This window comes from Panthera uncia, chromosome B4, assembly GCF_023721935.1.
Source record: "Panthera uncia isolate 11264 chromosome B4, Puncia_PCG_1.0, whole genome shotgun sequence".
NCBI lineage: Eukaryota > Metazoa > Chordata > Mammalia > Carnivora > Felidae > Panthera > Panthera uncia.
In genome coordinates, this window is record NC_064809.1 from 57,379,640 (window position 1) to 57,403,847 (window position 24,208).

A 24,208-nucleotide genomic window follows, 5' to 3' on the forward strand; every position below is an offset into this window, starting at 1 on the left:
AACAACCAGACCAAAACCCACCTAGGATCTAGCGTCTTTTATTTGATTTTTTTAATGTTGTTTTTAATTATGTATTTATTTATTTACTTAATTAATTTATTTTCTTCCTTCAAAATGACAAAACAAAGTAATTCACCCCAAAAGAAAGAACAGGAAGAAATGAAAGTCAGGGAATTAATCAACACAGATACAAGCAATATGTTTGAACCAGAATTTAGAATCATGATAATAAGAATACTATCTGGGGTTGAAAATAGGTTAGAATCCCTTCTTCTGAGATAAAAGAAGTAAAAGCTAGTCAGGAAGAAATTTAAAATGCTATAACTGAGCTGCAATCTCGAAAGAATGCCATGGTGGCGAGGATGGGTGAAGCAAAGCAGCAAATCAGTGATATAGAGGACAAACTTATGGAGAATAATGAAGCAGGAAAAAAAAAAAAAAGGAGACTAAGGCAAAAAAGCACGATATAAGAATTAGAGAACTTAGTGACTATAAAAAAGTAATAACATCAGAATCAGAATCATAGGGGTCCCAGAAGATGAAGAGAGAGAAAAAGGGGTAGAAGGTTTCTGTGAGCAAATCATAGTGGAAAATTTTCCTAACCTGGGGAAAGACACAGACATCAAAATCCAGGAAGCACAGAGAACTCCCATTAGATTCAAAAGAAACCAACCATCAACAAGGCACATCATAGTCATATTCACAAAATACTCAGACAAGGAAAGAATCATGAAAGCAGCAAGGGAACATAAGGCCTTACCCTACAAGGGAAGACAAATCAGGTTCACAGCAGACATATCCACAAAAACTTGGCAGGCCAGAAAGGAGTGGCAGGATATATTCAATATGCTAAATGGAAAAATATGCAGCCAAGAATTCTTTATCCAGCAAGGCTGTCATTCAAAATAGAAGAAGAGATAAAAAGTTTCCCAGACAAACAAAAGCTAAAGGAATTTGTGACCACTAAACCAGCCCTGCAAGGAATTTTAAGAGGGACTCTCTGAGGGGAGAAAAGATGAAAAGAAAAAAAAAAAAAAAAAAAAGACCAAAAGCAACAAAAACTAGAAAGGACCAGAGAACACCACCAACATGATGGCAATGAATTCATATCTTTCAGTACTAACTCTAAACGTCAATGGACTAAATGCCCCAATCAAAAGACATAGGGTAAAAGAATGGATAAGAAAAAAAAAAGACACATCTATATGCTATTTACAACAGACCCATTTTAGATCTAAAGACACATTCAGATAGAAAGTAAGGGGATGGAGAACCATCTATCATGCTAACAGTTGCCAAAAGAAAGCTGGAGTAGCCATACCTATACCAGATAATCTAGATTTGATAATAAAGACTGTAACAAGAGATAAAAAAGGCAGTATATCATAATTAAGGGGTCTACCCACCAAAAAGTTCTAATAATTGTAAACAATTATGCTCCAAATGTAAAATAACTCAAATATATAAATCAATTAATCACAAATATAAAGAAACTCATTGATAATAATGCCACAATATTAAGTGGCTTCAACACCCTACTTACAGCAATGGAAAGATCATCTAAACAGAAAATCAACAAGTAAACAACGGCTTTGAATGGCTCACTGGACCAGATAGACTTAACAGATATGTACAGGACCATATTTTATCCTAAAACCAACAGAATACACATTCTTCTCGAGTGCACATGGAACATTCTCCAGAGTAGATCACATACTGGGACACAAATCAGCCCTCAGCAAGTACCAAAAGATCGAGATCATACTGTGCATAATTTCATACCACAACACTATGAAACTCGAAATCAATCACAAGAAAAAATTTGGAAAGATAACAGATACTCGGAGACTAAAGAACATCCTACTAAAGAACGAATGGGCTAACCAAGAAGTTAAAGAGGAATTTAAAAAGTACATGGAAATCATTGAAAATGATAACACCACAGCCCAAAACCTCTGGGATGCAGCAAAGGGAGTCATAAGAGGGAAGTATATAGCAATCTAGGCCTTCTTAAAGAAGGAAGAAAGTCTCATATACACAACCTAACTTTACACCTTAAAGAGCTGGAAAAAGAACGGCAAATAAAACACAAGACCAGCAGAAGACAGAAAATAACAAAGATTAGAACAGAAATCAATGCTATTGAAACAAACAAATAAAAAAACCCCAAACAAATAAACAAACAAAAACGCAGTAGAACAAATCAATGAAAGCAGGAGCTGGTTCTTTGAAAGAATTGACAAAATTGATAAACCCCTTGCCAGTATGTTCAAAAAGAAAAAGGAAAGGACTCAAATAAGTAAAATCAAGAATGAAAGAGGAAAGACTACAACCAACACTGCAGAAATATAAAGAATAATAAGAGAATATTATGAGCAATTATATGCCAATAAATGGGCAATCTGGAAGAAATGGACAAATTCCTAGAAACATATAAACTGCCAAAACTGAAACAAGAAGAAATAGAAAATTTGGACAGACCAATAACCAGTAAAGAAATCGAATTAGTAATCAAAAATCTCCCCAAAAACAAGAGTCCAAGGCTGGATGGATAGCTTTCCAGGGGAATTTTACCTAACATTTAAGGAAGAGTTAACACTTATTCTTTTGAAGCTGTTCCAAAATATAGAAATGGAAGGAAAACTTCCAAACTCTTTCTATGAAGCCAGCATTACCTTGATTCCAAAACCAGACAAAGATCCCACTAAAAAGGAGAACTACAGACTAATTTCCCTAATGAACACAGAGGCAAAAATCCTCAACAAGATATGAGCCAACTGGATTCAAGAATACATTAAAAGAATTATTCACCACGACCAAGGGAGATTTATACTTGGGAGGCAGGGCTGGTTCACTACCTGCAAAATAATCAATGTGATACATCACATCAATAAAAGAAAGGTCAAGAACCACATGATCCTCTCAATAGATGCAGAGAAAGCATTTGACAAAATACAGCATCCTTTCTTGATAAAAACTCTCAAAAAAGTAGGGATGGAAGGATCATACCTCAAGATCATAAAAGCCATATATGAAAGACCCACCATTAACATCCTGAATGGAGAAAACCTGAGAGCTTTCCCGCTAAAGTCAGGAACAAGACAGGGATGTCCACTCTCGCCACTGTTACTCTACATAATACTGGAAGTCTTAGCCTCAGCAGTCAGACAACACAAAGGAATAAAAGGCATCCAAATTAGCCAGGAGGAGGTCAAACTTTCACTCTTCACAGATGACATGATACTTTATATGGAAAACCCAAAAGATTCCACCAAAAAACTGCTAGAACGGATCCGTGAATTCAGCAAAGTCACAGGATATAAAACCAATGCACAGAAATCCGCTACATTCCTAGACACCAATAATGAAGCAACAGAAAAAGAAATCAAGGGATTGATCCCATTTACAATTGCTACAATTTACTTTTTGATAATTTACTTTTAACACAAAATAATTGATGTAAAAAAATAAATAGGGGGTCCAGTTCAAAATGGTGATGTGAGATGATCATAAACTCACCTCTTTCTATGCACATATGCACACACCAAATTTGTAGCTATATATGGAACAATTTCCTCTGAAAATAAACCCTAAAAAAACTAAGGGAGAGAGACCCCTTCACATTCGAAGCAGAAAGGAAAGGCTGAGACACATTCTTGCCATAAGCCCCAACACTGGTGTGGCAACCCACATTTGGGAACAGACTCAAAACCAGGAGCTTCTACCTGAGGAGTGAAGGGTTCATACCCCACATGAGGCACTCCAACTTTTGAGGCTCCACCTGAGAGACAAATCCCCAAAACACCTGGCTTGAAGACCATTGGGGCTTGTGCCCATGAGACCCACGTGGCTGTGGTGAGCTATGGAACAGCTTTTAAAGGGCTCACCCACAGACTTACCTGCCCCAGGGCCCAGTGCAGAAAAAGCCTTTGAAAAGAGTTCACCTAGACTTTGTGTGAAAGAGTCTCATTTCCTAATTTTGAAGCACTGGTCTGAGGTGCAACAGCCTGCTGAGATACTCTTCAGGGACAGAGGCTGGTAGGTGACGTCTTCCTGCTCTTGCTCTGCCTTGCTAAAACCAGTAGGTACTATCTTCTTTTCCTCTTCTTTTTTTTTCCTTTTTTCCCTTATTTTTTTCTTCTTTTCTTTTCCGTTTCTTCTCTTCTTTTTCTTTTCTGTTTTCAGTGGGAACCATTGTTGTACTTCCCCTCTGCCTCTTTCCAAACAGTACTCACCATTTTTGCGTTCTCCTGCTGCTGCACATAAGAGTGTCAGTACCTCTCGAAGGGGAGCTTCTACCTACATCTGGAGACCCAGTTTTGCAGCTGCCATCCAGGGAACACCCTCTGATTGGCTGGCCCTGGAGACCAAGGTAAGCTTGCATTCCTGTGTCCCACAGGACTATAGCAATCAGAGATTCACTTCTTGGCAGAATATCACTCCCAGGGCACTGCAGACATAGCAGGCTGAAACACACCCTCGTCTTCCTGAGAAAGAGGCCTATTTGCATCCAGGCACTCTGGCCTGAGGGGCAGGCTTCTGTTTTGGCACATCCAAGCCGGTGGATGCATCTTTGCACACTCTCTCTGCCTTGCTCCACTTTGCCTGTGTCTTCCAGAAGGAAGTTTATAGCCTTCTCTGGTGCCTTGATTTTTATGGCTCCTGCGCTACATTGCTTGGGTCTGACGGCCACTGGTACCTATGCTAGTAGGCCCCAGAGGACTATAACCAACAGAGAAATAATTCCTAAACAGCTACCACTCCCCAGGGCACATCAAAAGGCAATAGACCCAGAAGCTCAATCTTTCTATGACAGTGGCTTATTAGCTTATTGTTAGAGCTGCAGTTCGGACAGGGGGCAGGCTTCTAATTATACCTAAGGGCTAAGTATAAATTTTTCTCTCTGGAACATTGGTCACTCAAGTCAGTAAATAATAAGAAAGTGACACTGATTACTTCAAGTCAGAAAATGATAAACTTTAAAGTTTAGGAGATTTCAATCAGTGGTTCTCTTTTAATTTTATTAATATGTATAAATGTGGAGGAATTTGTGGTCCCTGTGTCCACAGCTCTAGGAAGCAGGAAGGACATATTGTGAGGTCTGGACTGTGGAGAAGTATGGAGATGGCAGATGCAAGAAAGCTCATGATAATTTTTTTACTTCATTGGGAAAGTCAGAATATAAACCTCTATCAATTGGTCAACTGATCAACTCATTGATGTATAATGTCAATGTACAAACGTGAAGTTGGTATTCATATGCAAGGAATAGCCACAGACATGTACTGACAGATAACAGTGGAAGATGCAACACAAATCTCTCATTTTTAATACCGAAATTTAAATCTAAATAAAGACGCTGCTTGAGTTAGTCTGGAATCTAATATCTAGGCTTTATCCTAAATATCTAATATTAAGAAGTCTGAGCTATTGGGGTGCCTGGGTGGCTCAGTCGGTTGAGTGTCCGAATTCAGCTCAGGTCGTGATCTCACGGTTCATGGGTTCAAGCCCCATGCTGGGCTCTGTGCTGACAGCACAGAGCCTGCTTCAGATCCTCTGTTCCCCCCTCTGCCCCTCCCTCACTTGTGCTCTCCCTGCCAAAAAAAAATTAAAAAAGAAAGAAATCTGAGCTGTTATTCTAATGTTAATGACAGCAAAAGTTTTGAATGAGATATATAACAAGTGCTTAGTGCATTTTACATATATTCTCCTATTTAACCCTCAACATTTTCATAGCAGATAAATATTGCTATTATTCTCAGCATTTATTCAGCAAGGTCACAGAGCTGGCAAGTAGTAAATTATAGACTCAAATACATGACCTCTGGCCTCTCAGTTGCTTTTCTTCTCAGTTGTGCCATGCTGCCCCAGTAGCACTGAACTTCTACTTTAACAACCAACAGCCTGATTACATTCTGGTAAGCCTAATGTTTTCCTGTTTCCAGGTGGAATAATATGTACTATGTGTTTTCTAGGGAAAGAATAGTGGTGTTGAGGAAGAGACACCTCTGCCTTCTGAGAAACTGCTTAGAAATTTTCCAGACCATGTTATGGAAATAGCTTAACCTCAGACCCAAGACATTTAGGTGAGCCAGGATGGAGTGTTCTCTGAGAGGAAAGGGTCAAGTAAATATTTCATCCCTTAGATACAGTCATTGTCCTTTTTGTGTCCTTTGGCCTGAGAGAGCACAGAACAATGAGGTCAGCCAAACAGATGTGAGGGCAAAGCTTACCATGTGCTAGCTTTCTCCAGACACTATAATGAACATCAAAGACAGCTTTGAAGTTCAAAAGGAAAAGTTATTTAGACTGCCTGAGGGTCTGTTAACCTGTGAAGAGCACTACTTCCTTGACAGTAATGCTACGTTTTGAAGCGGGGAGTAAAGAGTATAAAGAGACAAATTATTGAGAAAACTGACATCTCAGCTTCTTAGCTTCACTGATCATCCCCCAAAACAGTAAACTCCATGAAGACAGCCAGTTCTTTACTATCTACCTAATGCCTAGTTCAGAGCAGGTAGTATATAGATAATAATTATCCATATGTTCAATTGTGTTTATTAATACAGATTGAGTGAATGATTGATAGAGCATATACTATGTGCTTCTGTTATAAGTGCTAGAAACACAGAAGTGGATGAACCAAATTCCCTGTTAATGAAATTAACAAGTCAATGTAAATATATATTATGTTAGGTGGTATAAGTGCTAATAAGAAAAATAAAACAGAGTAGGAAGAAAGAGAATAAACATAACAGAGTGAGGAACTAGATAAAGATAAGACTGTGATGAATAAAGATGTCTCTACTAAGGGGCATTTAAACAAAGAGCTCTGAAGGAATTGAAGGAGTGACCGTGTAGATATGGAACAACATCTAACATAATTAATGATTTTAATTTCATAATCTCAATGCCTCCAGCCCTTACTTGCTTGGGTGTAGGATGTCCAGGGTCTCCCTTCTGGGACTATCTAGGAATCTAGGTGCATTGTCACATGTTCTTGAATTAGACTTGGTAACTGGCTTAAAAGTCTGCTCCATACATGTAACCACATAGTATTGGTTTTTATATCACCTAGTGAGTACATTTCCTTTTCTGCTTGCTGGTCATTTTCCTAAAAGGTAAATAGTAAGAGACTATTTTCCATTTCTCACATCTAAGGGAGCTTTTATGACATTACATATAATTGAAAATAAATTTGAAGTTTTGACTTCAATTTGAACTCTTTAAATCTGTCCTGAAGGAGTACTAAAGAAGTCTTAAGTCATATATTTAATCATGTGGACAATTCAAGTATTGGACAATACATATTGGCTGCTATTGACCAGACATTTAATTTATGTGCTGATTTTTATAAAACCTCACTCTAAAGGCCAGAAGTACAATGTCCCAGGACACGACAGTAATAGTAATAATAGTAATAGTTGGAGCCGGCAGAGGAGCAGCCAACCTGGAGAATCCATAGGCATGTGGTCAAGTTCTACATGACTTTCCCAGAAACAATGCATTCATGTGTATGATCAATCTTTATTTGATTCAAATCTAGCAAACATTTATTTAGCACTTTCTCTATGCAAGACCTTATGCTAACTGTCTGAAGGGTTTGTAATTTTAAAGAATGAAATTTTGATCTCATTGCACCTCTGGCTGCTGCTACTGTCCTTTCACAGGGTCTACTCATGCCATGGATTTTACAAATGTAATGCACATGTGTTCTTGAATTATGTAAACAGTTACATTAATAAATCTGGAATGTTTTTGAGTGAAAATTAGCCCCTAACAGATGAATTCCCAATTCTCTTCTTTACTCTAATGCTGAATGTTTTCATATTCAGACATTGACCGAAGTTCTATGTCCAAAAACTTTCCACCTCAATTGTCATGTTTTTAAGTACCAGTATAGATACATTTAGCTATATAAAGAGAGTGTATAAAAGTCAGTGTATAACTTGAGTGGAATACAATATATATTTGTTCATTTATTTAAATATTCAAGAAGGATTGTTTACCTATGAAGAATTTACTGAAATTTATTTGATAGGCACATGATATCAACAGCCCAGCTCAGTGTTTCTCATCTTTTCATGATAAGCAAATGACAACAACATTTAAATATAAGGATTCCCATTCCAATAGTGAGAAGATATGATTCCCAGGCATGCCTCACTTGTGGAAAGGTGTGTGGGAGATTGAGGGTATACTGATAATGTTTCACAACATGATGATAAAGAATTGGTTTCTGGGAAGAAAGATGCCACAAGAAAGGTTAAGGTGCAAGAGAGATAATACTGCTATATCCCATGGTTACTCAGTGGCTCAGCCTCTCTCATGGGTCACTTCAGAGGGTCAAAACCCTGTGTCTACCCTGTGAGAGTACAATGTTATTATAATAAGGGAGATTCATTTATAGAACACATTCCAGTTGATCAAAGTCCAGAAACACTGGGTCCAGGAATTATTTTGGAAGTTATAATATATATTTTCCCCTTAAATTGTAGCTAAAGTATTTACCATGCTACTTTTTGAATTCTAAAAAACAAAACAAAACAAAATGTGCACATTGACTATACAGTAAAAATTCTCTAGCATACCAATACATGAATCTCAACTTTAAGCACTATGTAGAAATGATGCAAACAAGCCTTTGAATGTGTAGATGATGCTGCTAAACTGGCATTAGTAGGAAATGGGTTTTGACCTATTATTATTTGGTCACATTGAGATGCATTATGGTCTTTTGTCCACCCATTCTGAGGAACCAATGTGAGATATTGGACTTAATTAGGAAAACCATATATTATACATGTTCCTGTGAGCCAAGTCTCCTCCTATAGGCTCCAATAGAACATTGTTTGGTGGTAGGCTGGTAAATACACTTTTAAGGGTGAAAATTTATTAGCAGAGGTCTATATGGACTGTCTAGTGTGAGAATGTCTTCAAGAAGAAAACAAAACTAGACTTAAATTAGCTCTGTTATTTATTAGCTGTATGCTTTTGTATAAATTATTCTAGTCTCTGTTTTACCTATAAATTGAGTTCATGGTATTTATCTCACCTTGTGGTTTAGATAATATGAATTGAACATAGAGCCCAAAATAATAAATTCTCAATAAGTGTTAGTTTCCACATTCCACTGAAGATCTACTTGTCATAATATTTCTAAAAATAGTTCACTCTGACTTCTATGTTTGACCAAGAAGGACTAAAAGGATATGTATTTGCTCTCCTATTTAAACAACTTTGAAAATGGACAAAATATATGAAACAACAGGACCTGACACAACAAAGACAATGACCTTAAGAAAAAGAAAATAAGCAAAGTCAGCCCAATAATTGCTGCAGCTTACTCCTTTGAAGAACATTTCTTGGCCACAGCACAGAGAAGGGAAATACAGGCAGAGTCTGGCAATCTCCCTGAAGTAAGGAGACAGAGCTAGGAATCTGGAGAAGTCAAAGTGGTTACAGTTTCCAGGGCATTGTACAGGAAAGGAGAAAGCTGTACAGAGAGAACTCTGAGAACTGCAGAAAGTCTCTGTCAAGAATTCAGTTGAATACTGATTAAGCATGTGTACAAAGAAACTATCCATACTGGATAAAGATCCAGTAGAAATTATTAGAGGGACAGTGTCTGACACTCTCAAAGGGGCAGGAATAATGCCAACCCAATAGCCAAAATAGAAAACTATATGATCCATGGGGAATGAATTAGAATACTCATAAATATTTTGCCTTAACAGTGGAGAAAATTAACCTTGGATTAAACATCGCTCTGGTCCCTTTTAACAAACTTTGAAAGAATGGTCCAAAAGGATCATCTATTTCCAAATAACTGTCCCAGAACAAAGCTCAATAAATAATTACAGGAACACAAAAATATCCAGCACTTAAGTAGGAAAATTACACAATGTCTATCATGCAACCAAAAATTACAGGGTATGAAGAGGAGAAAAATAAAATAATCAATCAAAACTGATTCAGAAATGACACAGGTATAGAATTAGTCAACAAAGGCATTAAATTATTAATTCTAGTTATGTCTTATATGTTCAAAAATATAGCAGAAAAATTAAACATATTAAGTAAAGACATAGAACATATTAAAAAGACAAAAATTGATTTTTTAGAGATGAAATCTATAATGTTAAAATAAAAAACATACTGGGTGAGATTAAAAGCAGATTAGACATTTCAGAAGTAAAGCCTAGTGAACTCAATGACATAGCTATAGAGACTCTCCAAAATGAAATACATTGAAAATTATTTCAAGTATCCAAATATATATGTAATTAGAGTCACAAATGGAGTGGGGGAAAATATTTGGGAAAAAAATGTCAAAATGTTTCCAAATTTGATAAAAACTATAAATATACACATATAAGTACCTCAGAAAACTTCTAACAAAAATAAAAATATACCAAAAAATCATAATAAAATTCCTTAAAGACAAATTAAAGAGAAAAATCTCAAAAGCCAAATAGGAGGAGGGGAAATTATATGTTACATACAGAGGAACAAAAATGAACATGACAGCAGATTTCTCATTGAAACTATGTAAGCTAGGAAGTACCAGAGCAACATCTTTAAAGTACTGACAGGAAAAAAAAAGTTGTCAACCTAGAATTTTTCACCCAATGAAAATATCTTTTAGGAACAAAGATAAAATAAATGCTTTTTTTTAACATATAAAAGAAGAAAATAATAACAACCTGACAATATAACTACAAGTATGTTAAAGTAAATCCTTTAAGCAGAGTAAAATAAAATCTGACAAAAACTTGAACCTACAAAAAAGAATAAAGAACCAGAAATGGTAGTAACTACCTTTGTAAATACAGATATATTTTTTTATTATTTAATCTCTTTGAAAGTTAATTAAGAGGTTAAAACAAAAATATTAATAATGCATTTTAGAGTTTATAATATATATATAGAAGTAAAATGTATGATAACAATAGCACAAAGACTGACAGAGAGAAACAGAAGTGTGTTTTGTAAGGATCTTACAATGTGTTTGAAGTATATTAATGCTAAAAGTTAGACTGATAAAGATGTATACCATAAACCTTAAAGCAACAACTAAACTAATGCAAAGAGTCAGTCATAGCTAATATGCTAACAAAGCAGATGAAATGGAATCATACAATAATACTCAACTCAAGAATACTAGACAGACAATGCAATAAAGAACACATGAGACAAATAGAAAATAAATAGCAAGATGATAGATTCAAAAGTCACATTGAATGTAAAGGGTATGAACACATCAATTAAAGGCAGAGCTTATTATATTAGATAAAACAGACCCAACTATATGGTTTGGTATAAAAGCTACAAATAAGTTGAATGTAAAGGAAAATAATATAGTCTGCTAATGTGAATCAAAAGAAAGTTGTAGTGGCTAATTAACATCAGAGTAAACAATATTCCCACCAATAAAGAGAAGCATTTCTTAATGATAAAGGGATCAATTCATCAACAGGATATCATAATCTTAAACATTTAGGCACATTCAGGCACAGACTTTCAAAATATGTGAAACAAAATGGGTATAACTGCAAGGAGAAATAGATAAATCTACAATTACAGCCTGATATCGTTTATTAGCTCTAATAGTTTTTTGTGGGTTACTTGGTCAATTGATTTTTCACAAATGTGTAAAGGAAATCCAGTGGATAAAGGGAAGGCTTTTCAACAAATGATTCTGGAATAACTGATACAAAACAAAAACTCTGGTCCATTCCTCACACAATACACAAAAAAACAAAAGTACAGTTCATAAAAGAAAGAAAATTAATAAATGAGACTTCATCAAAATTAAGAACTTTTGCTCTTTGAAAGACACTGTTTAGGGTTGTTAGTCTTTCCGTACAAATGTTATGATTTTTTTTTTAGTTCTGTAAAAAATGGGTTTTGGTATTTTTATAGGGATTGCATTAAATCTGTAGATTGCTTTGGACAGTATGGACATTTTAACAATATTTTTTCTTTCAATCCATGAGCATAGAATATCTTTCAATTTGTGTAATCATCAATTTCTGTCATCAATTATGTAATTATTTTTAGAGCACAAGTCTTTGCATCCTTGGTTAAGCTTACACCCAGATGTTTTATTATTTTTGGTGCAATTGTGAATAGAATTATTTTCTTAAATTCTCTTTCTGCCACTTTATATTTAGGGAAGAGAAATGCAACAGATTTCTGTATATTTATTTTGTATTCTATGACTTTATTGAATACATTTGTCATTTAAGTAGTGTTTGTGGTGGAGTCTTTCACGTTTTCTATATATAGTATCTATCATGTCATCTGCAAATAGTGAAAGTTTTAGTGTTTCCTTACTGATTTGGATGCCTTTTATTTATTTTTCTTGTCTGATTGCTATGGCTAGGACTTACAGTACTGTGTTGAATAAAAGTGGTAAGATTGGACATCCCTGTCTTGTTCCTGATCTTAAAGGAAAGACTCTCAGTTATTCACCACTGAGTAAGATATTAGCTGTGTGTTTTGCATATATGCCCTTTATTATGTTGAGGTATGTTTCCTCTAAACCCAATTTATTGAGAGTTTTTATCATGAGTGGATATTGTACTTTATTAAAAAAACTATCTTTGCTTTATTGTATTGCTTTCAGTTCTTTGTCAAAAATCAATTGACTATATTTTTGTGGGTCTATTTCTAGGCTCTTTATTATGTTCTACTGATCTATTTGTCTGCTCTTTTACCAATTCCACATTATTACTGCAGTGTTATAATAAGTCTTGATATCAGGTTATATCAGTGCTCTTTATTCTTCTCCTCCAATATTCTGTTGCCTATTCTGGGTCTATTGTCTTTCCATATTAGCTTCAAAGAAGTTCCTCAGTATTCAATAACTCTCTGGGATTTTGATTGGGATTATATTGAACTTATAGCTCAAGTTGAGAATAACTGACGTCTTGACCATACTGAATCTTTATACAAAGGATCCTTTAATAAATTAATAAAACTAAGCACTATAACTTGCTTCTTATAGCTTTTATCTTAGTTTTTTTAGTTCTTTCTTTCTCTTTCTTTCTTTCTTTCTTTCTTTCTTTCTTTCTAAGATGTTTTCCAAGATGTCCTCTTTTCTCCTAATTTGCTTTTTTGCACTATAAAACATGATATCTGTTTTACAACTGAGCATGTAACAGAGCTTACAACCTAAAGTAAAGAAATAAAAAAAAACTCAGGTATAAGATGGAGAAAATGTGGTAGGAAGGATAGGAAAGAATGTTGTGGGATGAGTAATATGCACTTCATCACCTACACAAAGCCTTTTAATATTAGTTAAATGAATGAATGAATGAATGACTTGCAAGTATGACCTCTTAGTCATTTATCAGTAGCAGAATCCATTGTGACATTTATAGAGCTTCTTTGAATTATTCTTTTCCTTAGGTATATTTAGATTATTGACAATTTGTTATACGTTTAGTTCTGTAAGTACATAGTATGCTATTTATATATTGCATAAAAATATGAATATTCTTTCTAGACTAGTATACACCTATCCTTAAACATAGCAAGCAATAGCAAAAATATATTCTACCAGATACATTTCTCTATATGCTCCAATTCATGAAACTATCAGTGATGAAATGGAGGTATTTTGATAACAGCATTACAATGTGATATCTTTGGGTGGATGTGTGACTCAGACATTGGATTTTCTTTTCATCCAAGGCATTCTTGATGAGATCTCTTAAAACTGAAATAATTTTCCCATTCCAACTACTTACTTTTCTCTGTAATGTAGTAAGAACCCACTCTTCTCCTGCTAAGTATTAAAGTCAGGCTATCCAGGATAATATTCGTGCAAAAAAATTAAAATTTGGAAGGGAGGAAGGTGCGAAATAGAAAAGGACTCTCCGGCCCTGTAAAATGGTGCCAAGCTTTTAGCAGGCACCTAGAATGAGTTAACAACAAGAATGGCATTTTACAATTGTATATTTATATCCATTTTCCAAGGCACTTTCACAGATGTAATCTGGCCTAATTGTCACATGAAACCTGCAGAGAGACCAAGTGATTTGCCTAAAATGAAAGTGGCAGGGCGCCATCTCAAACCTAGTCCTCATATCCCCCTTGTTCTTTTCATTTATTTCTGAGCCTTCAAGTCATTTAGTCATCACAAAATTATGCATCTAGTAAGAACCATATATTTAGAGTCTAGATGAAAATCTTAATTTTGAACTTTTTCTTATATTACTTCATCTTTGCTGCCAAAAAGAAAAGTTATGCTTTTATTTTCTCAATTTGGTAAGCAACCAAACTTACTACAACTTCAAAGTAGTAAAAGTTTCATTTGCCATCCTATGCAATAAAATAGGTAGCAACTTGTTTTTCCATTTTTTTTATTAAAATGAGACTTGTAAAGAAATGTTATGAGATTTGGGAAAAAAACATGTATTTTTCTTATATGATTTGTCTTCCCATGATCCTCAACTCTACTGATCTTCAATGCTACGATGAATCACAATCCAAAATTAAGGGAAATCCGAACTACAAAAGAAATGAAACAAGCTACTTCTCAACTAAAATGATATTGATATTTATATGTAGAGTTGTGTGACTGACTGTAGTACTCAAATTCTAATACAGAGAACACTATGCTTTAACGTAGAGCATAAAAAGCCCAGATACTTGTATACCAACTCATCAAAATCAAATGAAAACGAACTATGAAAATAAAAAGTTTGAGTAATTTTTAAAAATAAAGCCAGATGTAAGTCTTAAGATTGACTTGATTTATACTGTTTTTAAGTTATGCAAAAGGAAAGTGCTCTCTTTGGGCAATTATAACAATGGCTTAGCAGTTTTTAGAAAATTAGGGGCCAGTCCTGAATCCACTACTAATAAGCACTTTATGATTACCTAGTATTTCTTGGTCTTAGCATCCTCATTTGCAAAATGGTAGGCTGGGACTAAGATATTTTTCACATCTGATTTTCTATCGTTCTAAATTACTTTCCAAGGACTCCCAGCTACTGATAGAACCATGTCTGGTGCTCAAGGAACTCTACTGGAGTGTGGTATTCTCTTTTTAATACGATGCTTAAATTGTTAATTGCATGTAAAATAGTATCCTGTGAAACAAAGAATACTTGATCTAAAATAGAGGGGCGCCTGTGTGGCTCAGTTGGTTAAGCGTCTGACTTCGACTCAGGGCACAATCTCATGGTTTTTGAGTTCGAGCCCTGTGACAGGCTCTGTGCTGACAGCTCAGAGAAGAGCCTGGAGCCTGCTTCAGATTCTGTGTTGCCCTCTCTCTCTGCCGCTCTCCCGCTTACTCTCTGTCTCTGTCTTTGTCTCTGTCTCTGTCTGTCTGTCTCTCTCTCAAAAATGAATAAACATTACAAATAAAGAAAATAAAATAGTTAGAGGTCAATAGTACAAAAAGTACAGAAAAGGTAAGTGGTTTTTCCTTAGTAAGAACATTTGTTTCCTTCTTTTTATGGTCACTTGAAATGTTGAAACACTTTCAATACATGTACGTGAATGGGCAAACATGGTCTAAAAATATATCTTCTAGTTGATCCTTTCATTTTAAGGAGATTTCACTCTAACTGCTTTTTTATTGATTTCTTAACGTTGCATACTTTAATGAGAGATGTTTTCAAATAGTGAAATACATCACATCAAATGTCTGAATTGCACTAAGTTTATAATACACTTTTTACATACCCATCTTTAATCTAATTATAGCAAAACTGAGTTTTGAGTCATGTTTATAGTATTATGTCTGCAAAGATTAAGCAAATGCTTTTCATGATCTTTAGGTATTTCTAGTAAATAGAAGTTATAAAATTAACAGTCCTCAATGTCAGGGAGCTACATCTCAGACACAGAGAAGAGACTAACTGATGGTGCATTGAAAGAAACAGGCAGGCCTTCCAAATGTACAGGATCATGTTCAAAATACGAGGGAAAGAAGCTTATGAAACTTGTGTCATAAATGTACTGAATCTTTTAATATTTTTCTGAAAAAAATTTACAACCAATTTTCATATTAATTTGTATAGCATTATTTGGATGCCATCTGTTCAATATCATAACTTTGACACTAGAGAAATAAAAAAAAACTTTTTAGTGAGGTATAACACATGTTCAGAGAAGTACACAAATCACAAGGGTACAGCCTAATCAGCTTAAGAAACAAAGCAACTCCAGTCTCCCAGAACTGCCCTTTTTGCCCTCTGCTAGTCACTAGGACCCAAAACAGTCACTATCCTGGCTTAATTTTTGAATTTTATGTAAACGGTATCATAAGTAAGTACTGCTTTTGTCCCACATTATGTTTCTAAGCTTCATCCATATTGTTTTGTGTAGCTGTAGTTTGAGTAGTCTCATTGCTGTGTGGTATTCAATTACATAAATATATTTCAATTTTCTTAAAGTTTATTTTAAGAAACTTTGAGAGAGAGAGAGAAAGAGAGAGAGAGAGCAGGGGAGGGGCAGAGAGTGACAGGGAAGCACAGAATCTGAAATAGGCTCCAGGTTCTGAGCTGTTACCACAGAGCCCGATGCGGGGCTGGAGCTCACAAACTGTGAGATCATAACCTGAGCTGAGTCATGGCAACCAACTGAGGCACCCCTCACTTTTCTTACCCATTCTAATGTTGATAAGCATTTGGATAGCTTTCCATTTCTGCCTGTTATGGATAATGCTGCTAATGAACATTCTTACATATATGTATTTTAAGAATTATACACGTTTTTTATAAACATACCTATGTGTTTTTTAATCCCCGTGTCTAGGATATGCCTCTTTACTAGACACTGAAAAATGGTTTTCTGAAGTGGATATACGAATTTACACTCCCATCAGCAGTACGTGAGAGTTCCAGTTGTTCCCTATCCACACTCCAGCACCTGGTTTTACTAAAGCACTTAATGACATTTTTATTTTCTTGTATACTTATAGCTAGAAAAGAAGTGATTTTGAAATAGTGAGCATTTATTCATTAAAGAAAGAAATGAAATAATCTGATCAATCTTTGCAATAAAGCTAGATATGTTAAATTTGTCCTAAGAGTGTTGAGAAAATTTTGAGAGTTTTGAGAAGATACAAAACATACGGGTTTTTCTCTCCAACTATGTTTTGTATGAGAAAGCACTAAGTGACATCACTGTTTTAATGTGTAAATCAGAATCAATCTATGAATTTTAGCTGAAGATTTTAGAAGATATGTGAGTTTACTAACAGAAGGAAAGTTGTGTGAGGAATGAAGTAATTTCCCTGTATTGGGGTATGAATTCCAGGAGAATTCATTTTGAGATACTTAAAGCTAGGATTTCTATTCAGTTGGACAATATTAGTCTAAGGAAATCGCAAACATTGATTGTTTGTAACCTCAGGGGCCACAATTCTTCCCAATGTCTCTACCAGAGGTCCAAACAACATAATTTACAAGTGTAATCAGTAAAACCAAAGGTGTATTCACAGCTCAAGTCATATTTTGGTTTAGGGAAAAATTAGAATAATTATGGATCATTTGTCTTCATTTCTTAAATTTAGAAATGACAAAGCTTTAGTTGATATAAGAAATGTTTCTCTCTCGAAGTGGAAAGCTCAGAGCCATGAAAATCCAAAGTACTGTTTAGAAGCTATGGTGGTAGGAAAACTCATCCTTCTAAGTCCCTTCTAATAAACTGGTGTTCCCATTTCCCTTCACTGCTAGCTGATCTCTTATCACCTTATATTTGGATTGTTTAAACTTTTCCTTCTCGTAGCTATTGCTTTAAATTTTTCTTCTGGAGAAACAATGCAAAGACATGCCCATATATTCTGCTATCTAGAAATCACCTAGATTTCACTTAGTCATGAATCCCTTTATTAAAAAATAGTTGTTGAACTCCATATAGAACTTCCAGAAGAAGACTGAGGGTAATAAATTTTGGAATCATTAATATAATTTAATGAGTAAAATATTTTAAAGGCTTAGTATAAAATTTAAATGAAGTTTATTAAATAGCCATTTCTAGATGTCTCTAATTATGACTATATTTCCCTCTGATGAAAAATGTTGTGGAATATATGACTTCTGAATTTCTTCAGACTATGAAGACTCAATAAGCCCATTAATAATACTTTTCTCCTCCCTGTATTTAGATGAAATGACTCATTTCTGTATTATATTTACAGCAGACTAAACTCCAGTGGGAATGAAGCCTTCTTTGTACCAGTTAATCATCTCACAATATCCAATACAATAACACATATAAAAAGTTATATAGTACTAATCATTTCATTATTTATTAAGAAATAAACTGAGGGGCACAATCTTACAGTGGAGTAATACAAAGATAACAAAGATAGCTAAATTTTATTAAGTGCTTCCTTCCAATGTGTCAAGTGCTATGTATATATGTGCATTTATTTTCACATTTACTTTTAGTAATACCCCCCAGAATCATTATCCCCTACTATAGATGAAGAATCTGAGGATCAGATAAGGCAACTCACCCAAGGCCACTTGAACCAGGTCTGCCTGTGCCCTTAACCACCATACTTTCTTAAAGGAAAGTACTCTTGGCAGAGAGAGAAACAGCTGTCACAAGAACACTGTCTCTGAGGCATTCTCTTGACCTCATTACAATAGTAATGGATTTTTCCTTTTAAGTCTCTCATTTCCAAAAGAAGTCATGTTCTGCAAAGAAAAGCATTATTGAAATGATGCTCTCTTAATTAGAATTTTGCTCCTATAAAACTAATATGGAGATGATAGCCTAAGTTTTGAGGCTGAACCTGGGGACACGGATCATGAATTGATTGGCTGGACCATTTTTGCATTCAGGACAACTAAATATTTAGAATACAAGATACAGACAATAAATTTCATGGGAATAGTGGGAGGATGCATTAGGTCTACTACCCATCACAATCCTAAAATATTAGTCTCATAACTGGGGTTCAAACAAAGTTTTGTGGAGGTAAAAGAAAATACTGCTTTAATGTATATTCTTCAGCCTTCGAGCACCCTGCTCAGGACCCCATTATAATATTGTGCCCCTCAGTTCCAAGTCTATCTGGGAAGAGTGAATAAATCTGAGCTGCTCCCTGAAATTAAGGGTTGGGGATTACTGCAGCTGAGGCCTTTTGTCCCAGGGGCAAAGACTAGGTGATGAAGCCACAGCTGTTTCATCAAATCATGCAATCAGGGTTATTTTAATGATTAATGACACTATTCCTATCCTCATCAAAGACCAACAAAAGGAAGTGCACTTTAAACTGCAAGAGAAATAGGTGCCCAAGTGAAAAAAAGATTGTGATATTAGTATCTGGTAAACATAGTCACAATTTCCTGGGCACTTGTTCTTGGCCAGACACTATCAAGAACTTTACAAGAACTATTTGAATACTCATAAGATCCCGCATGGGTATTTCCTCAATTTTTCAGATAAGGACATTGAAACTTGTGGGAGCAAGAAGCTTGTTTCAGCTCAAGCAGGTAATTGGTGACTTAGCCAGTCTTGCCATCCAAGTTCACATGACTAAAAAGTCATGTTCTTTCTTCCTACAGATCATTTCTTAAGTTGTGGATTTTGGAACACTAGTTTTATGGAACATTAAGAGTTATAATGTCTAGAGTAAAGATGTTTGAGAAATACTGATTTAAACAGAGTTTAAACAAGTTTTTTTTTCTTTCTTTCTTTTTTTTTTTTTTACTACCAACTTTGTTTATATGCATTATAAATCTCCAGTGGAGGGTTCTAGTGTCTAGTGTCTAGCATTTTCCAAATGTGTTTTGTCACAGAACTCCTTTTTCTGGAAAAACCAGAGTCTCTAAGAACTTACAATGCATGGGACAGAATTTAGGAAAACCTGTAATATACTCTGCTGCAAAGTCTCCTTCAGTAGAGACCTTTTAAAAAATGAAAGAGTTAATTCACAGACTCACAGAAACAGGGTAATTCAAATTCCCGGTGGCTACTGGATTTCCCTCATCTTCAACATATGGTAACATATTTCTGGTTTGTCTGTGCTGGTGAACACTGGATAGATGACCAACTCTACCTTCACACAACTCTGAACTGTTAGGAAAATCCCCCACTTTCTAACGTATCTCCTTTCTTCTCCAAGTTACTGTATGAAGTCAATTCTTGACCCCAATGAACAGTAAAGCAAACCTTTCTCTACAGCCACGTTTAGTCACCATATATTTCACTTGTTCACTGTGTAGTCATAACCAAACTTCACTGACTGAAGAATGCAGGCTATAACTACCGAATTTCTGATGGAGCTCAGTGTGAAAATAAGGGGGCACAGAAATCCTAGATCAGGGATTCTTTCTTCACAGTCCAAGGGCACAGTAAGATAACCCCTGTCTGGTATTGCAGCATCCCAAACCCTCTGCCCTTTGACATTTTTCATGCCTCCAGTCTTTATATGTATGGAAAGAAGACTCACATTACAGTTACTGGAGAGGTAGATAGCAGTGCTCCCCACACCTATGCAAGTGTTCCCTTAAGCTGCTTTGTGATGCCAAACAGCAGCCTTTAAAAGCAGTGCTGACATGAATGTCAGACACACCCTGATGCCTAAGGATTAGGGCAGGTTGTGTTTCAAAACAGACGTGGTTTGCACTGCATCAACCCTAGCATCACGAGACAAAAGAAGACTACAGACTCCTCTCTTTACACCACAAAAACTTTCTCCCTAATGATAAAGCATTTCTCTATAAGTATAGTCTTACAAAATGATATATGTTTCTTCTTTCCTCTTTAAAATAAGGTAAGTGGAGAAAGAAAGCAAATGTAATATGGAAATAACCAATATAATTATTTCTTCAAATGTCTGAATCCTGTAGGCATATAAATATAATCCTATATTTGTTGATCATAAATTCCCAGAGGGCAGGATTGTGTCTTATTTGTTTTGCTAACCTCCACAGTTTCTAGCAGAGTGATATGCACTTAGTAGGCACCAAGAAACAGTGAAGTGAATTAATGAGTTTATTCCAGTTACTTGATTAGAAAGAAAAAAGTAGAAAAATTATTAAGAAATAGATTCTCACTGGGGCACCTGGGTGGCTCAATTGGTTAAGTGTCCCACTCTTGATGTGGGCCCAGGTCATGATCTCACGATTCGTGAGTTCCATCCCCATGTTGGGCTCTGCACTGATAGCTCAGATCCTGCTTGGGATTCTGTCTCTCTCTTTGTCTGCCCCTCCCCCACTTGCTCTCTATCTCTCTCTCAAAATAAATAAAAATAAACTTAAAAAAATTAAAAAGAGGCTCTTAAATTTTTTCTTATAGAATAAATAGACTTACTAATTTCAAATGAGACCTCTTCTTGGAGAAAATTCAGAGATATTTCATAAAATCCTGTAAGATCATTAGTTCCTTGGAAATATAATATTCCATTTAAAATTTTAAGTAGGGATTTAGTAAAAGTGACTTTGTGCCTTAAATACAGAACCTGCCCAAACTATCCTACCCCTATAGTCTCCTTCTTAGAACTAAAACTGTATTGATACTCTCTTTAATTCATGATTATTTAGAAATAAGCAGAGAAAAAAATATATATGCACACACTGTATAATCCCAAATATAATTACCTGAATGTGAAACATATTTCCAGTTAATATTAAACAGTATTTCTGACTTTGATATTGATAATATTTCAAGTGCAATTGGCTAACAATCAGGCTAACAACTACCATGCAGATCTACTAATAAGTTCTCTCCCTCCTCACTTAATAAACAAGAAAACTGAAACCTAGAGGGAATGGCTACAGTACCACTGCCTAAGGTGATCCAGCATGTTACTGGCAAATTCTGCACTAGAAACCAAGTTTCTTAGGTCCTGGTTCAAGTTGCCTTTCTCCAAAGTTGATCTTCCAGGTTTCCAGACCAAATCAACTCCACCTCTGTTGACCTGACAGCCTCTCCTCATGGATCAAAGAATTAGCCTCATTAGAAACAGGGTTGTTGTGTTTTGTTGTTGTTTTTTTTTCTTGAAATCACATTGTTTGACACCATTTCTTCTTAGGGCTTTGGCTTTGAGATTTTTTTTGCTAATAAAGAGAGATGTTATTTGTGTCAACAGCACACTTTAAGAGCTAAGCAGTCACATGATTGCACCTTGAGCAAGACATTGAAAGGAAGATTTGTCTGATAACTGAACTCTTTCATGCCAGGGTACATTGTCATTCAAGAAAAATTATTCTTTCTTCACTGAGGAGTGGATGTTATTTATATTGTTTTAGGGTTCTCTTTATTCTGACAAAAAAAGGCAATAAAATACTTGCTACATTTGTGACAAAAATAAATAAAACAAATAAATATATAAATAAAGTAAATCCTGTGTAAAGGGTATTTTAGAACACAATGTTCCCATTATGTACCAGGTTACCATTCTCTGGATAATGACTAGGGTGGTAGCTTTAATAGTTAATTAATCCTTCACGAATCTCACTTGAACTTGAAGTTCAGCAGCCTTTTTCTTTTTTTATTCAGGGGACTATCACCGGGTTAGCTAAATCACTTATAAGACATGTTTTAGGATCATGGTATTTCTCAAACAGGCAATCCTGGTGAAAGAAAAGTCCAACTCTACAGAGTTAGCCAAATCATATTTTCTTGCAATTCAGATCAAGGAATTTATTGAGAGAAAGAAAACAAAACAAACACTTGGTCCAAGACCCAGACTCCACCTGTAATTGCATCTTTAATAAGGATTCACTTGGCGGTGACTTTAATAGCACAGTAACTTACAGAGAATGATAAGGTGATGCATAATGGAAGCATTGGGTTTAAAGTACCCTTTAGACGGGCTTTTCTTTATTTACATATTTATTTGTTTCATTTATTTTTGCCACATAATGTAGCAAGTATTTTACTGCAATTGTTTTTGTCAGAATAAGGAGAGCCCTAAAACAATCTAAATAACACCCACCCCTCAGTGAAGGGAGAACAATTTTTCTTGAGTTACAATGTGTTCTAGCGTGAGAGAGGTCAGGTCTATTTCTTCACGAATATTTTCCAGTTTTTCCAGGCTTAAAGGAATCAACAGATGAAGGGAAAGGGGAAGTGCATGCCAGAAGTCCCTGAATCACGCTGGGTCTGCATTTACTCCTCTGGAGTCTTTTGCTGTCTGGGGAAGTAGGGTGAGCCTGGCTGACTCGGGGACAGATCTGCTCAGTGTTCAGTCACTTAATGTCAGCTGGCTGGGGCAGGACTCCAGGGGAGAGCAGTTTATCAGACACAGAGCTCTTGGGAAAGCTCACCACTGAAGAATGGGCCCCATGGGAGCAGAACACTATCAGCTAAACCATCTGAGTTCTGCTTCCTATTACGATTCCTTTTAGCAGGAGAAATGATTTCCTGGTGGTTGGGCATGTTCAAATTTATTGCTTTATTTGCTGGCTATTGAATTAAGGGGGAAAATCTACCACGAGAGTTCCTTAGCAACGATGAAAGGTCATTCATCTCATCAAATTCTGTCCTTTCGTAGCTCTCTATCTAGAATTTCTCTAATGGCTACTTAATAATTCTAGCATTTGGTCTCAGCAGTCTTCTCTGCATGAAATACCTGTTTTGGCAAAGTTCAAAAGGCCTCTATACTCACTAAAAATGATCTGTTTGGGAGAGTGTATGTCTAATGATTCCAGAGTGTTTGTTTCCATTGTCAGCATACACATAACCACACTCAAGTAACCATGAAACATGCACATACATTTTAAGTATCTCTAGATCCTGAAGGGTTACTTTGAAGAAATTCTTCCACAGATCTGTATAGTTGGCATTGAGGCCAAATAATTCCTTTTCAATAATATATTATATAACATTATTGACATTACATTCTTCCAAGAAATAGTGTTTGCTTTGATTACTATCCATGATAATGAACAGTATTATAATTACTAATCCATATAAGGCTACATGCATTCAAAAATCTGGTTCTAAGCAATAGTCAGTATTTTAGTTGCATAATAGATTATCTGTACTCAGATACATTTCTTAATGTTCATTTAATTGCTAGATACTCCAATATGTATATGATAGTCTTCTTAGTAGTAGTAGTAGTATGTCTAGTTTGACTCTTTCAGTCTCATCTACCACCCGTGATTTATGGCTACTCACACATTTTAACTAGTTTTGAGATGCTATTTTCAGTTCTGTATTGTATAGGGTATAGGTCCCATGAGGGGTCAACATGGCACAAAGTTAACAGATTTTGACTTGC

The 24,208-nt window shown here is 35.4% G+C and overlaps 1 protein-coding gene across 10 annotated transcripts in view; it reads right to left on the reverse strand.

Annotated features, from left to right (window-relative positions):
* LMNTD1 (lamin tail domain containing 1) overlaps positions 1–24,208 on the reverse strand; it is a 448,355-nt gene that overhangs the window by 250,259 nt on the left and 173,888 nt on the right. The window lies entirely within an intron of this gene.